The 14,825-nt window shown below is 37.5% G+C and overlaps 1 non-coding gene and 2 pseudogenes across 3 annotated transcripts; all 3 read left to right on the top strand.

Annotated features, from left to right (window-relative positions):
- The first annotated feature begins 1,405 nt into the window (after positions 1–1,405).
- Positions 1,406–7,654, top strand: LOC143543172 (uncharacterized; annotated as a pseudogene). Its single transcript, XR_013137031.1, has 4 exons — positions 1,406–1,496; positions 2,283–2,728; positions 6,031–6,146; positions 7,080–7,654. The product of XR_013137031.1 is annotated as an uncharacterized LOC143543172 (transcript).
- Positions 7,655–8,178: 524 nt separating this feature from the next.
- TRNAS-CGA (transfer RNA serine (anticodon CGA)) lies at positions 8,179–8,260 on the top strand. Its single transcript has one exon. It is a non-coding gene; the product is annotated as a tRNA-Ser (tRNA).
- A 1,096-nt stretch (positions 8,261–9,356) lies between these two features.
- Positions 9,357–12,123, top strand: LOC143543171 (protein NRT1/ PTR FAMILY 1.2 pseudogene; annotated as a pseudogene). Its single transcript, XR_013137030.1, has 3 exons — positions 9,357–9,677; positions 10,157–10,713; positions 11,237–12,123. The product of XR_013137030.1 is annotated as a protein NRT1/ PTR FAMILY 1.2 pseudogene (transcript).
- Positions 12,124–14,825: the final 2,702 nt, after the last annotated feature.

Raw genomic sequence — 14,825 nt, 5'->3', positions numbered from 1 at the left:
AATGTAAGTGGGAATTCAGGAAAATTAGGGGTGCGCACGAAACAAAAAAAAAGACTTGAAGGCGAAAAAACTAAAAATACCAATATTGGCTTTGGTTTGATTTTGTGTTTTGTGAAAAACCGATTATGAATCATTTATATTTTATAAACATGGATATTAGTTTTATTTTTTGCGTTAATTGGTTCTATTTTGTTGATTTGGATGAGATTAGATCATCTTACATGTAAGTATCTTGTATTAGTTCTTAGTAATGTAGATCAAATGTACAATATTGTATTAATAATTTATTTTTTAAAAAATATTAAGCCCAATTTCAAAATACGTGGGTCAAGTTTCTTTGACAGTTTGACCGGAAAAAATACTAGCCCGATTAGCAAAATCGAATTGAACTCAAAAACTGAAAACCCAAAACCTAAAAAATTGAATACAAACAGTTTTGAAAAAACTAAAAGCCAAAACTTTGGTTTTTTTGTTCAGTTTTAGCCCATAATCGCACCGAACTACACCATGCACACCCCTTACGGAAATATTTTTTTTAAGTTTCATTTTCACCCTCTAAATATAGATAATATACGGCTTTGACACACTTATATATCACTGAATTTGACTTAAATGAAAATACATGCGTGTTTAATATTTTTTTTGTTGAAAAAAACAGTTGTATCCAATATAGTATTTGTTTGAAATCATAAGTCATTTGAGTGGCGGTACCGTGATAAACCAAATCAAACAAATTCCATCTAAACAACATTAACCGTATTTTCATAACATGTACAGTTTTCAATTGATATAAAACATAGTATAGTATATCGATATCCTTTTGACCGTGTGACCATATCACACCTTTATTGTCTACAATCTCTCTTTTAATTGCTACAATTAATACTACCTATAGCATACATACAGTAAGATATCATCGTACTCAGTATATCCCACCAATAGCAATGCTATGGTAGGGTCTGAGGAGGGTAAGATGTAGACAGTCTTACCTCTATCCCATAGGGATAGAGAGGCTGCTTCCGGTGAGACCCCCGGCTCGATAGTAGTTTTGAATCAAGCCTTGGACATAAGACACATAACACTCAATCATCGGGACACCGGCTGATTGGTGCATGTGCCCTTGTCTTTCGGCTATCAACGCCACCACATGATGCCTGATTAACCTTCCGCCACTTTTAACGTTATTTTCACGTGATTAGTAAAATAACGTCAAAATTAGTGCAATTTTACTTTTGCCCACCCAAGGGTTCACACATATATACATTATATGTGCGCACCGCAAGCAGGGCGTCATACATACAGTAAGATAAGAAACGAATACCCGACCGTGTTTATGATTTCATAAGAAAGAAAGTGTAGTGTAGTGTAGTGTAGTGTAGTGCAGCAGCAGTGAGAGAAAGATAAGATGCTGGACAGAGTGCTGTCAATGCGCAGAGGAGCTCACACCGAAGAAGAAGAAGAAGAAGAAGAAGAAGAAGAAGAAGAATTTCACTCTAGTTATTGGTTGATTTATTAAGATTACAAGTACTAATATGCGTATAATTAGGTTGTATTGCAGGCCGTAAAATGTGAATGTAATGTGTGTGTGATTAGATATCATTTTATCTCTAGACTTAAGTTTAAGTTAAGTTGAAAGTGTGAAGTTATTAAGTTTAAAAGCTAAATGATAGAAATGTATAGTCGGTTTTAACTGAACTGATTCAAGTTGGTTGGAAGGATGTGGAACTATGGAAGGTTGATTCATGAGCTTATTAGGAGTATGGAAAGTAAGGTTTAGGATTGAATTTAGACTTCTAATGGTGTGTTATGCACAATCTTCATTATCAATTGAACTTGAATTTTAGTTAAAAGGTGATATCACTAGTTGTTTATGGGAGCCAGTTCTAAGATGCAGTAATCCTGGAAGCTCAAACTTTGATAAGTAATATGCCTCTTCGGTTTTCATTGTAGCATTTCAAGTTTCTCATGTGTACTCTGCTGCATATCAGCACCATAAAGGAACAATGTAGATAATCATATGTTGATCATCTTAAAATCTATTGATTTTACTTGTATTTTTTGTCACCTTGTGTATCTTTAGGTTTTGGTACCGCTTGTTTCTTTTTGAGCTCTATTCTTGATTATTATGTAGTAAACACTAAACGGTGGTCACAAGCAGTAGTTATACGAGTATATACTTTAGTTGATTATTTTACGGCATTGTTTTGAAGACTAGATTTGACTGCAAAACTGAATAAGTTCTCATAATCTGCATGCTTTTAATTTTACATCCTTTTTAAAAGGCAGATCGAAACACGGAAAAACCGTCGAGTGGACATCTAAAGATTTGCTCTAAGGTCTTGAAGAATTTGTACCAATATATGAAACCCGACCCATTAAGAATAACATGTATGGGATGGGTTTTGATCACAGTTTTGGGCTCTGGTTTATCACTCGATGGCTGAAACCAGACTTAATGATTGAAAGTGGGGCTTTCAAGGGGCATTCCACGTGGGTATTGAGACAAGCAATGCCAAACACCCAGATTATCTCAATCACGCCACGTCATCCTGAAAAGTATCTTAAAAAGGGGGCAGCATATGTTGATGGGAACTGCACATATTTTGCTGGAAAAAGATTTTATTGATTTTGGGAGTATTGATTGGGGGACTGTGATGAAGAAACACGGTGTTACTGATTTGAGTCGAGTTCTTATATTTTTTGATGATCATCAAAGCGAATTGAAAAGGTAATTATTGTTAGGATTAAACGCACGCACGAACCGAACACGACACGAAAGCAATAAACGAACACGAGGATTTAACGTGGTTCGGTCTAAACTGACCTACGTCCACGGGTGGCAACTAGGTATATCTTTATTGAGTGACCAAATATTACAAGTACATAATGTTGTTTATATAGAGACTGAACTAGGGTTAGTAAATTATTATGCAAGAAATCTAAACCGGGCCGGGCTTGGGCCCGACCGCCCACACCCGTCTCCTCTTTTGACTTCATATAATAAACCGGGCCAACAAGGCCTACGAACCCAACAATCTCCCACTCGGAGGCCTTGAGTACTCTCGTCTGCACTCCTGATTGTACTTCTGTAATCTGAACATTAAACTTCTTCTAGTTGCCACCGCCTTCTCATCAATTAACCTGAAGGCCCGTTGAAGCTCCCCGGAGCTCCAACACGTCAGTCACGGCTGAAACTGCCCCTGACCCGTTCTCTGTCCCTACCGGCTCCCACTGTAACGAACTACCGGATCCTGAGATAACCTGAGAACAAACACTCTCCATATTCAGCAAGTAATTCATTGGAGAGACTTTTTCAGCTGGAATACTGGTTTTCTTAATCCACTGTCGACCTGGAACTGTAACTGAAACACGATCTGTGCTCCCACTGTCACGATGTCCCCCAACTGATTTAACCTTCCTAGCTCGTTCATCCTGAATCTTCACTTTGGCTCTGGGTTTGTTACTTGCAAAACGAACCTTCTTCTGCCCACGAGATTCTGTGAACCGGATTTTGTCTTTCACCAAAACTGGATCCACTCCTTTCGGTGACATATCGACCATATACAACGAACCCATTTTCTTGCCACGAGCAACCACAAGATTCCCTTTGACTACTTTCCACTGCCCATTCCCGAACTTAACATCGTGCCCTTGGTCATCCAACTGCCCAACTGAAATCAAACGTTTCTTCAAACTTGGAATAACCCTCACGTCTTTCAAAGTCCAAGAAGTACCGGCTGAAGTTATCAAACCAACGTCTCCCATACCCGTAACCTCTAAAATATCATCATTCGCTAGTCGAACCTTTCCAAAATCCCCAAATTTAAGATTCTTCATCGTTTCACTACAGTGAGTGGCATGAAACGATGCACCAGAATCCATCACCCAAGCATCAACGCTACTCTCAACACTACAAACCAAAGCCTCATCACTACTGACCCCGTCATCTGTGTCGTCTTCTGTAACGTTCACCTCTTTCTTACCATTCGGACACTGATTCCTGAAGTGTCCTTTCTCTTTACAACCCCAACATTCAATATCCTTACGAGTCTTAGACTGACTCCTCTTCCTGCTCCCACTGCCTCGCTGTTTTCCCCTACCTCTACCTTCTGTGACTAGCATATTGCCTGATGATTCACCTGAACTTCTGCGTCTTGAATCTTCTCCCAGAATCAGATCTCGAATCCCATCGAAAGTAATATTTGTAGACGAACTACAAACTGCAGTCACTGTTTGCGACCAACTGTCGGGCAAAGAGGATAATAACAAGAGGCCTTGAACTTCATCATCAAACTTAATGTCAACTGACACTAAGCGGGACAAGATCGAATTAAGATTATTGATATGAGTTGTAACTGACCCACCCTCTTTCATTCGAGTTGTCACTAGCTCTCTGATAAGATAGACCTTATTCGCTACCGAAGGCTTCTCATACATGTTGGATAGTGCGTCCATCATACCACGGGCTGTGGTTTCTTTCATGACGTTAAACGCCACATCTTCCGACAACGACAATGTAATACAAGCCCTAGCTTTCTTGTCTAACTTCTTCCAATCTGCTTCTGACAACTTTTCTGGTTTTTCATCCTCAAACACTACATCCAAGTCTTTCTGACAAAGTAGTGCCTCAATCTGCATCTTCCACCAACCGAACTTCTGTCCGTCAAACTTCTGTATCGAAAACTTTCCGTCTTCTGCCATAACAATGACTAAAACGAAAAACTGGATAAAAACAGAGACAGACACAACAATGGCACGAGCCTGAACTTAACGGCTGTTCAACTGAACTCTGTTAAACAATCAACCTATTTTAAACGTGCAGCGGAATAACGAACTGTAAATCAGAAAACAGAAACTTTAACCGAAACGATAAAACCTGACAAACGCGGTTGGCACTGGTTCTCCGTTTCTTTAACGCTTCTTCTGACTTAAAACTGTTCTTCAATGAAAATAGGAATCGATTCAACTGTTCTTAGCTCGTACTTTGCTAAACCGAAACTGATCAGAAAAAACGAACCAGCAGCTGCGGAACCCTAATCAGCGGCGGCGGTACTGTAGCGGCGGCGCGGTACTGTAGCGGCGGCGCGGTACTGTAGCGGCGGCGCGGTACTGTAGCACGGAGCAGCGGCGGAACCCTAGCGCAGTAGGGTGGCGGCGGCTGGATGGTTTGGCGGCGACTCGGCTGGTTCAACGTGTTCTTCGCGTGATCTGAACCTAAGCTCTGATACCACTTGTTAGGATTAAACGCACGCACGAACCGAACACGACACGAAAGCAATAAACGAACACGAGGATTTAACGTGGTTCGGTCTAAACTGACCTACGTCCACGGGTGGCAACTAGGTATATCTTTATTGAGTAACCAAATATTACAAGTACATAATGTTGTTTATATAGAGACTGAACTAGGGTTAGTAAATTATTATGCAAGAAATCTAAACCGGGCCGGGCTTGGGCCCGACCGCCCACACCCGTCTCCTCTTTTGACTTCATATAATAAACCGGGCCAACAAGGCCTACGAACCCAACAATTATGACATCCTCAACTAGCAAATATATAGATGGGTTGAATTAGGTTGCCTTGAAACAACTTTTGTCCAAATTTCTGAAACTTCTTTTATAGATAATAAGTTGGCTTAATAACAGAATAACGATGCACTGAGGTTGGTTGTCATTTGTTTAACAATTATACTCGATGATTGACCGACGTTTTTGAAATGGGTTAATTTGGTAATTTTAAAACCTCTTAGTTTTTGTTTTGGTTTATGTTAGATGTGGGAAAATTTCGGCCTGTGTACTTATGAAAAGATTGATTCAGGTTGTTTTATATCTCTAACGGACAAATGGGAAATTTTGGTCCATTTACCTATGAATGGGTCAAACAGGTCGAAATTTGTCAAAGTGAACATTTAATGCATTGCACCTTCTAATTTATTTTGTTCAAAAAGTTATATTTTTACTGATATTCTGTAATATCATAGTTTTGTGCTAATGTATGTTTGTTTCTTTTGATTCATGTTTTCCTTACAGATTAAAGCAGGCATTGAAAGCTGGTTTCTCAAACCTTGTTTTTGAAGATAACTATGATACAGGAACTGGAGATCATTATTCCTTGAGACAGATATGTGATCAGTTTTACATTCAAGGTTAGTTAACTAACTCTACTTTCTCTCGGTTTTTACATTCTGGATTTCTCCTTTTGCATTGCAAATCCATTTTTTAAGATACTTATGATTTTGCTCAATCGTCGATTCTTTGTTTTATGGAGATGACAAAATGGGCGGGTTGGTTAAACGGGCTTGGATGAAAATGGACCAGTTTTATAAATTTTGTTTGGAGTTTCTGATTTCATAATGACCAATATTAGATGCAGGTTTAATGTTCAATTTTTTAGTTACCAAAAGTTTTAATTTCAAGTCATAAATATTTTATTAATTGCAATGGTAATGTATGCAATGGGTCAACAGTAATATTTGTTAATGACAGATTGGCATCTCCAACATATTTAATTTCAACAACTTAGATTACTATATAAATAATATTGTTATTCTTATCATATAACGTTCCTGTAAGTATCTGTGAAAATATAAACTTACAAAATCTTCTGTATAGTTACTTCCAAAGGGTCAGATTATTACATGGGGTAATTTCATATATTTCCTAAAACTTGGTATAAGCTATAATATCATATTTACCCAACAAAAGTCATACTCATTTTCAAATTTATGACATTTATATCCTTCCCTTAAAACTTACATTAGGATATGAGAGTTTGCAGTCCAAAGAGAAAAACTGAAAGAGAAGGGTATAATGGTCATATCAGAAGTTGTATTTACTGAAATTTCAAGTATTTAGATTTTGGGTATAATGGTATATTTGATATCTATTTTGTGGTTTGGTAAATAAGATATTATGCAAGTTTTGAGTGTATTTTAAATGTGTATTTTTGATGTTAGAGTTTTCATAGGCAGATTTATATATTTTCTAATTAATTAGATTTAAAAAAAACAGAGAAGAAAAGCTTTAGAAGACTTATGAAATCCCTAGATTGCCCCTATTAACATGATCATTTTCTCCAGGAGGCGGGCACAGCTGCTTTGAAGACAGCGATGAAGCAAGGGTAAGATCAGTAAGAAAAAGGTTCTGGGAAAAAGCGGTAGACACTCCAGAACTATGCGGGCCTGGGGAATCATGGTGGGGAGTTAGAGGTTACATGCGCGATGATTTTAATCACACAAATAAACCAATATCATACACACAACATTTCCAAAACAGTAGGTTCGTAGAATCAATACTTGATGTTTACTGGGAACTGCCACCTGTCGCAGGCCCGTCACTGACTCATCAAACGAGGTACGACCCGGCCCGTGCACCTAGCCCGATTGTGGAAAAGATGGAAGGTTTCGGTTGTTTCAAAGGCTTGGGCTATCTAGGCTTGAGCCATCTGTGTTTAATGGGTATACTCAAATGGTATATGTTCAGATATCTGAGAAAAAGTCATAGTTATGTGGATTTGTGGACTTTTAAGTTGTTTTTAGGCCATTTTCTTGATGATATACACGTGCTGCGTTGATGTTATACGCTTGTTTGTTCTATGGATTTTTTTGTTAGTTTTCTATATCAGATATTATTAGGATGAGTTTAAATTCGTTTTGGGGATCTTTCTTGGTAGCCGATATGATTTCGTGTTTAGAGTTGCCAAAATTAGACACATTTAATTATAAACTAAACATGGCGATTTGGATTATCTTTATATTTTAATTTGTAAGGTTGGAAAACCTAAAAGATTGGGCAATAACGAAATGAGCCAAATGGGTTGAATGAAATTTGAATAATCTTAAACGTATATAAATGTGTAAGCAAATCCCGCTTAAAGCTTGTTTAGGCTCAAGCTCGTTCATTAGTTATATATATAAAATGATCATATTCACATTATAGAATCTATTTATGATTATAATTATTTAAGTTAAGGCTTGTTTTGGTTTGAGACCCTAGTTAAGTTCGGGAGGTGAAGTTGCAGACTTTTTTTAAGCTCGTCTCGTTTCGAGCATTTAACAAGGCTATCTCGAATTGTTCACGAGTATTTGACATGTTTTATGCTCGATTAATGTTTTGAAAATGAAAACCTACATCCTGCCAACTATGTATTAACATGTTAGTTTCGGTAATACAACAAAAGTCGATATGTCCGAGTGGTTAAGGAGACAGACTCGAAATCTGTTGGGCTTTGCCTGCGCAGGTTCGAATCCTGCTGTCGACGATTTTTTTCCTTCTTTTTTTTTTTTGTAATCCTTTATTTTTAAAAACGTACGTAAAATAATAATTTCATGCGAGTTAAGCTTGATTTGGGTTCGGTTCGTCACAATCTTGGTCCTTTTTACTATGGCATCCTCACTTCGTTTCAGCAGCTCTATTTGCCACTTCACCCCACCACCAAAGAGACGCCACTCGAGATAAAACTAACTTAAGCTTATTTGATTAATTGGCTCGAGTCCAGGCTTCATAAATCAAAATTTATATATTATGCTCGCGAGTCTAAATAACTTGTCCAGCCCCTTGTATAAATTTGTAAATGACACGCAAGCATGCTTGCTCCGAACAAATTTATAAATTGTTTAAAGACTTGGTTCGATAAGAAATGCTATGTTATCAGATGTATTGATGCAATCACTTTTGGTGGTTCTAAATTTGAAAACACTATCACGTGGTCATATTGGAAAAAGAAAAATGCTACAAAAGTATGATTCTGTTTTTAGCAAATCCAAGCTAACACCATGTTTTTTTACTTTTGTCACATTATAAACATATTTATACCGTTTGCTGTCCATGTCAATTATATATGACACGAAAGATGAAGTTTATCTGTCGTGTACAATTCAAATGAAAATGCAACATCATAAGTTTGTCTATCTATAAATACCGACCCAATTGTCCATATGATTAATGTAAAAGCATCACTTTATGATTGATGATGCTTTTTTATACCTGATCAATGGGCACAATGCCCGTTACTCATCGAGTGGATTTGGATACTTTAAAGAAGTTGGTTTTTATAGAAGAAAGAAAATTACACATATCATATACGAGAGTTGTTGATAATTAGAGTGCGAGAAATGGAAGGGTCTTTGACAGAAGAAGAAGGTGAAATGAAGCAAGAAGAAGAGTCTTCAGGAATGCAAAAGGGTGGAATAAGAACCATGCCATTCATCCTAGGTACATGTTACTTACAACATGCACGCACACTCATGTTCATTACAGAACCAATTTTTAAAAGAAAACATCTGCCTGCTCCTTTTTTAATAGTGATATATGACGATTATGTAACCATTTATTCAACTCTTTTAATCTAATTCCCAATGCGATTGTCACGTACAAATACACTATGTGATTCTTACGATAATGTGCCTGATATCAATTTTTGTATTAAACGTGCTCGTTTGTTACTATTTACGGAAACAGCTAATGAATCATTTGAGAAAGTGGCAAGCTATGGGATACATCCTAACATGATCAAATACCTGATGAACGAATACCACATGGGTTTCGTCGAGGGTGCAAATGTCCAGTTAAAATGGTCGGCTGCCACGAATTTCCTACCGGTCATTGGCGCTTTTCTCTCTGATTCCCTTCTCGGCCGCTTCCTCACCATTTTTCTCGGTTCAGTCTTCAGTCTTATTGTATCATTCTTTTTTTTTTCATAAACAATTCTATCATTTAGTTCGACTCGTTTTGAGCTCTATATTCAAAAACTTACACGGCTCTTGAGACAATATGTAGTTATTGTTATAAATAATTACAATATTTTTTTATACCTATATAAGATAATATATGCTATTTAGTGATTTTGATTATGTAATATATGTTAGTATTATTAGTGTCTTGTCCCATCCTTTCCAAACACTACAAGTGGTTGGTAGGATTCTACTGGGCACGTTTGTTTTGTTGCTATTATATTAAATGAAAGTTATTAAAATCATATAAATAATTGATTCGCTTAAATTCGTGTGCCTAGCCAAGCTCAATATACGAAGCTTGGATTGTTTATCGATATCGAACAAACTTATTTTTAGGCTTAGGCACAAGCTCATTTAAGCTTCATTCGATCTTTTAACAAGCCCATCTCAACTAGCTCACGAGTGGTTTCTATTGTTTGTAGGGAATGGTCCTTCTATGGTTAAAAACGATGATCCGAGGTGCAAGACCTCCTCCTTGCAATGCTCGGGTGCCTCATTCGTGTGATTCACCGACTCCCATTCAATACACACTCCTTTTTTCGGCTTTTGCTTTGATCTCCATTGGAGGAGCCGGGGTCCACCCGTGTTCTTTAGCATTCGGGGCGGACCAAGTACACCGCAAGGCCAATCCAAAGAGCGAGAGGGAGAGGGCGTTGGGGAGCTTCTTTGGGTGGTATTATGCGACCGCCATTATGGCAGTCATGGTTGCATTTACGGGCATTGTTTATATTCAAGATCATCATGGATGGAGAGTTGGGTTTGGGGTCCCCGTTGTTCTCATGTTCTTGGCTACTATCTTTTTTGTGGCAGCTTATCCGCTCTATTACAAAGTAAAGGTCGAAAAAAGCGTGTTTACCAGCTTTTGTCAAGTGATATTTGTGGCCTGGAATCATAGAAAGCTTACTGTACCGGATTCAGGTGATGGGCTGTGGTATAATGGAGATCATGCAAAGGTTACTACACCTACAAATACCTTGAGGTACTATGTTAATCATTTTGACCCGTTTACTAACGGGCCGGGTCATTTTGGGATGCATTTTATGTTAAATGGTCAAAATTTATTTTTAATGCATGCAACTTCTTAGATCGTTTTAGTTATTTTGTTATTTTAATCATATTAACGAACTGAGTAATAATAATCATTTTCTTTTTGCCTAATAAGAAACCTTTAAACGAGTCAAAACTGTTCATGAGTATATTTTGATGCATAGCACATCCTTGATCATTTTAAACAGATTGCGCTAAAATCGATTACTTTCTGAATTTTAATCATATTTGACACGTAATTACAAAAAAAGTTAAAAACTTTTGTTCGGAATCAACCTGACCCGAACGAAAAGGATCCCTTTTGACCCTGACCCGTCTTAGATTATTCAACACAAGTCTACAGCCTTTGTATATATAGTGGGCCAGGTCAACCCAGCCCAACACATACAAAACATGACAGTTTGACACCCATTTTGCTACCTCTTTAGTAACCATCACATCCTTTTTTCCCTTAGGTTTTTGAATAAAGCATGCATCCCTCCAAAACCCGAAGATATGAACAAAGAAGCCGCTAACGGTCCATGGAACATATGCACGGTAGATCAAGTCGAAGAGCTGAAAACACTTATCAAAGTAATCCCATTATGGTCTTCAAATATCATGTTGTCCGTGGCCATGAACCAAAGCACATCTCCTGTTCTCCAAGCTCAAACCATGGACCGGCACATCACGTCAAAGTTTGAAATCCCGGCTGCCTCATTCGGCTTCTTCCTAATCATAACAATTATGGTTTGGGTTATTCTATACGACCGCGTTATCCTCCCGTTATTATCAAAAATGAAGGGAGAACCTGTATATATAAGTGCAAAGTTAAGAATTGGGGCGGGCCTTTGTTTTTCAATAGTCTCGATGGTGACTGCAGGACTTGTGGAACACGTAAGGAAAAACAAAGCGATTGAAAGCGGATTTTTAAACGATTCTCGAGCGGTTATAAACATGTCGGCATTGTGGCTCATTCCACAAAATGTGCTAAACGGGTTGGCAGACGCATTGAACATAATCGGTCAAACTGAGTTTTATTATTCTGAGTTTCCTAAAAGTATGTCGAGTATTGCATCGGCTCTTTACTTGCTCGGGTTGGCTATCGCGAGCCTGTTGGCTAGTGTTTTACTAAGCACTGTGGATAGTTTAACAAAAGGAGAGGAGGAAGAGGGTTGGATTTCTACTAATATTAATAAGGGTCGTTATGATAACTATTATTGGCTTCTTGCTATAATGAGTTTCATAAACTTCTTGTATCATGTTGTATGTAGTAGGAACTTACGGTCCGTGTGTAGATCAAACGGTTGTAACGAGTGAGGAAGTTACCAATTCGGGCGAAAACGAAGCCTCAAGAAGCTAAAATGCAAATTTGAGCTGTTGACTGTTAAATCTTCAACATTGACTGTATTTTGTTATTGATGGCATTTATTTGTTAAATCTTAAACTTTGATTGTATATATAAAACTGCAATTTATCAAGTATAAACCAATAATTTAAACCAAAAAGTCAAAGTTTGACTGTAAAAATACCATCATTTTAGAAGAAAAAAAATTCCAGAACAGAAATAAATAAGAAAATATAAAAAAGCAACCAGATTTGCATCACATATTCCCAACCACCACTCACAAAAGCAATATTCAATGTATATTTCAAGCCACAATACCTAAGTTTTCAGAACTATTAAAATCCATGAAATTTGAGTCACAAAGTTTTTATGTTGTAATTCATAAAACTTTACAAGCTTCTCAAAAACAAATTAGAAATTTCTGTGCTAAATTCAGCAGGGTTCCTGCTCACCCTACACACCATCACCTCACGTTCACGTGGCCTAGCTGGGGCCGTTTCGGGAGCCTGAACTCTGGCCCCACCAAATCCTTGAACAGGCTCATGCATTCTGGACCTTAAACCAAGCGGCTGGAGGCCGACAGAAGAACCATCAGGTCTTGGCTCTTCAGGAGCCTGAACACTGGCCCCACCGACTCCCTCCTCAGGCTCAGGCCTCAAGGCCACCGAACTAAGCAGCTCAAGTCCGCTGAATAAACTCGCGGACCGTGGCTCAGCCAGGGCCATTGTGGGAGCCTGAACTCCAGCCCCAGGAACTCCAACCATCACCTCAGTCATCACAAACACCGAACTAGGCGGCTTAAGTCCGCTAGATGAATCTGCATGATGCGGCTTAGCCGATACTATATTCGAGGCCTGGACTTTAAGGCCCTTTCGTTTTAACCATTCTCCAAGGGTGATATCATCATCTGAATCTTCATCAACATCAAAAGATTCAACATTAGGTCAAACACATAAAACATCTAAAAAAGAGAGTAATAGTTCCCAATGAAACAGGTCAAAGGGACCAAAATTTATCAAAATGGTCAAAAGCCGCCTAATGTGCATTCCAATGCTTAAAATGTATTAGCTCGTTTTATTTTCATAATGTAGCGTTCACAATCATATTTGATTTCATTAGCTATTAATAGTATTAAAAAAAGAGTGAACTGTGGTTTTCGTGTTTTCGTCTCTGTGGTTTGTCCAAATCTGTGGTTTTAGTCCAATAGTTTCAAATTTGCGATTTTCGTCCCTGTGGTTTCATTTCACTTGCAATTAAACCCGAATTAAGTAATCTCGTTAAGTATGGTCATTAAGCCCATCTGCGTGCCCTTCACATGAGGGGTAGTTTTGTCCTTTTTCCCCAAATATACCTCAGCCCCTCATGTGAGGGGGATTGCGAATTAGGACTAGGGTTTATTTGAGGAGAAAAAGGACAAAATTGCCCCTCACGTGAGGGGCACGCAGATGGGTTTAACAACCAGACTTAATAGGATTAATAAAATCGGGTTTAATTGCAAGTGAAACCACAGGGAAACTAAAAATCAGCACCAACAAACATTATATAATGGGTAACATGCTAAACAAATTAAAAAGTGAAACATATCAAATGGGTCAGTCAAGCAGGTCAAAAGCCGCCTAAAGTACATCAGAATGCTTATAATGTCCTAACTCGGTTTTATATTAGTAATGTAGTGTTCACAACATGTTTGATACATTAGCTACTTAGTACTTATAGTATTAAAATTACATGTTTGACCCATTATTCAACCGTCCTATTTTTAACAGATGACTCCATATACGAAATGCATTTATTGTTCCAAGTCCTACGCCCCCTTAACCAACTGAGCTACACGGTGGGGACATGAAATGTATTTATATACCTGCAAGACTTGTAGATCCGCCCACACTTCCCTCTTGATTTATTTGAGCATTTGTTGCTGTCATAAAAACACAGAGAAGCTGAAAATTAGCATCAACAAACACACACACACACATATATAGGGTTTGGATCTCTTTAGAACTCCAGAAAATTTAAGATCAACAAGAACTCCCAACAACCAATCATTTCATTTATTTAATTCATACATATAATATTACTTGAGAGAGTTTTGTCATTTATTACATGTAATTTTCTGATTACATAAGTTTACATGCGTAATAACCAAATTACACATATGTATAACAACCAATCACATATATGTAACCATAAAATTACACATAACAAATGACAAAACTACCCTCAAATAATATTAAATGTAAAACGACTGATTTTTAAAGAGTTCTTAATCTTAAAATTCTTATGTAAGCATAATGCTCAATATAAAAACTGACTTTTAACACTTACGTGCAGGAGTGCTCTCTAATATATGTCTGAACTCATGGTAGTCTACCATTGACTGGAAGGGCCAACAGCGTCTTGGATCCTCCTCCCGCATGTCAGCAAGATAGCCACTGTATTTTCAATTAAACATGAGAATCTTTGTAAAATTATATAATTGTGATTTAGGTTTCTCTTGGATCATATGAAGAATTGCAAGCTTTCCTATATCTGATATAAAGGTCCATTGTTATTTATCCTCCCTTATCAGTACATGTGGCAAAATAATCAAATCAAAATGAGTTCAGATCAAAACGGGTAGTTTGAACTTGTAAATAGTTATTGTAATAAATATAGTTAGAAAACTATATCACTAAAATAATAGTATATATATATTTTTAAAGAGAAAAAATTTAAAA

Source organism: Bidens hawaiensis, unplaced genomic scaffold, assembly GCF_021521415.1.
Source record: "Bidens hawaiensis isolate Kalapana, Puna unplaced genomic scaffold, B.hawaiensis_p1.1 tig00013076_1, whole genome shotgun sequence".
Classification (NCBI taxonomy): domain Eukaryota; kingdom Viridiplantae; phylum Streptophyta; class Magnoliopsida; order Asterales; family Asteraceae; genus Bidens; species Bidens hawaiensis.
The sequence above is the reverse complement of the archived record's forward strand: the minus strand, read 5'-3'. Positions and strand labels throughout refer to the sequence as shown.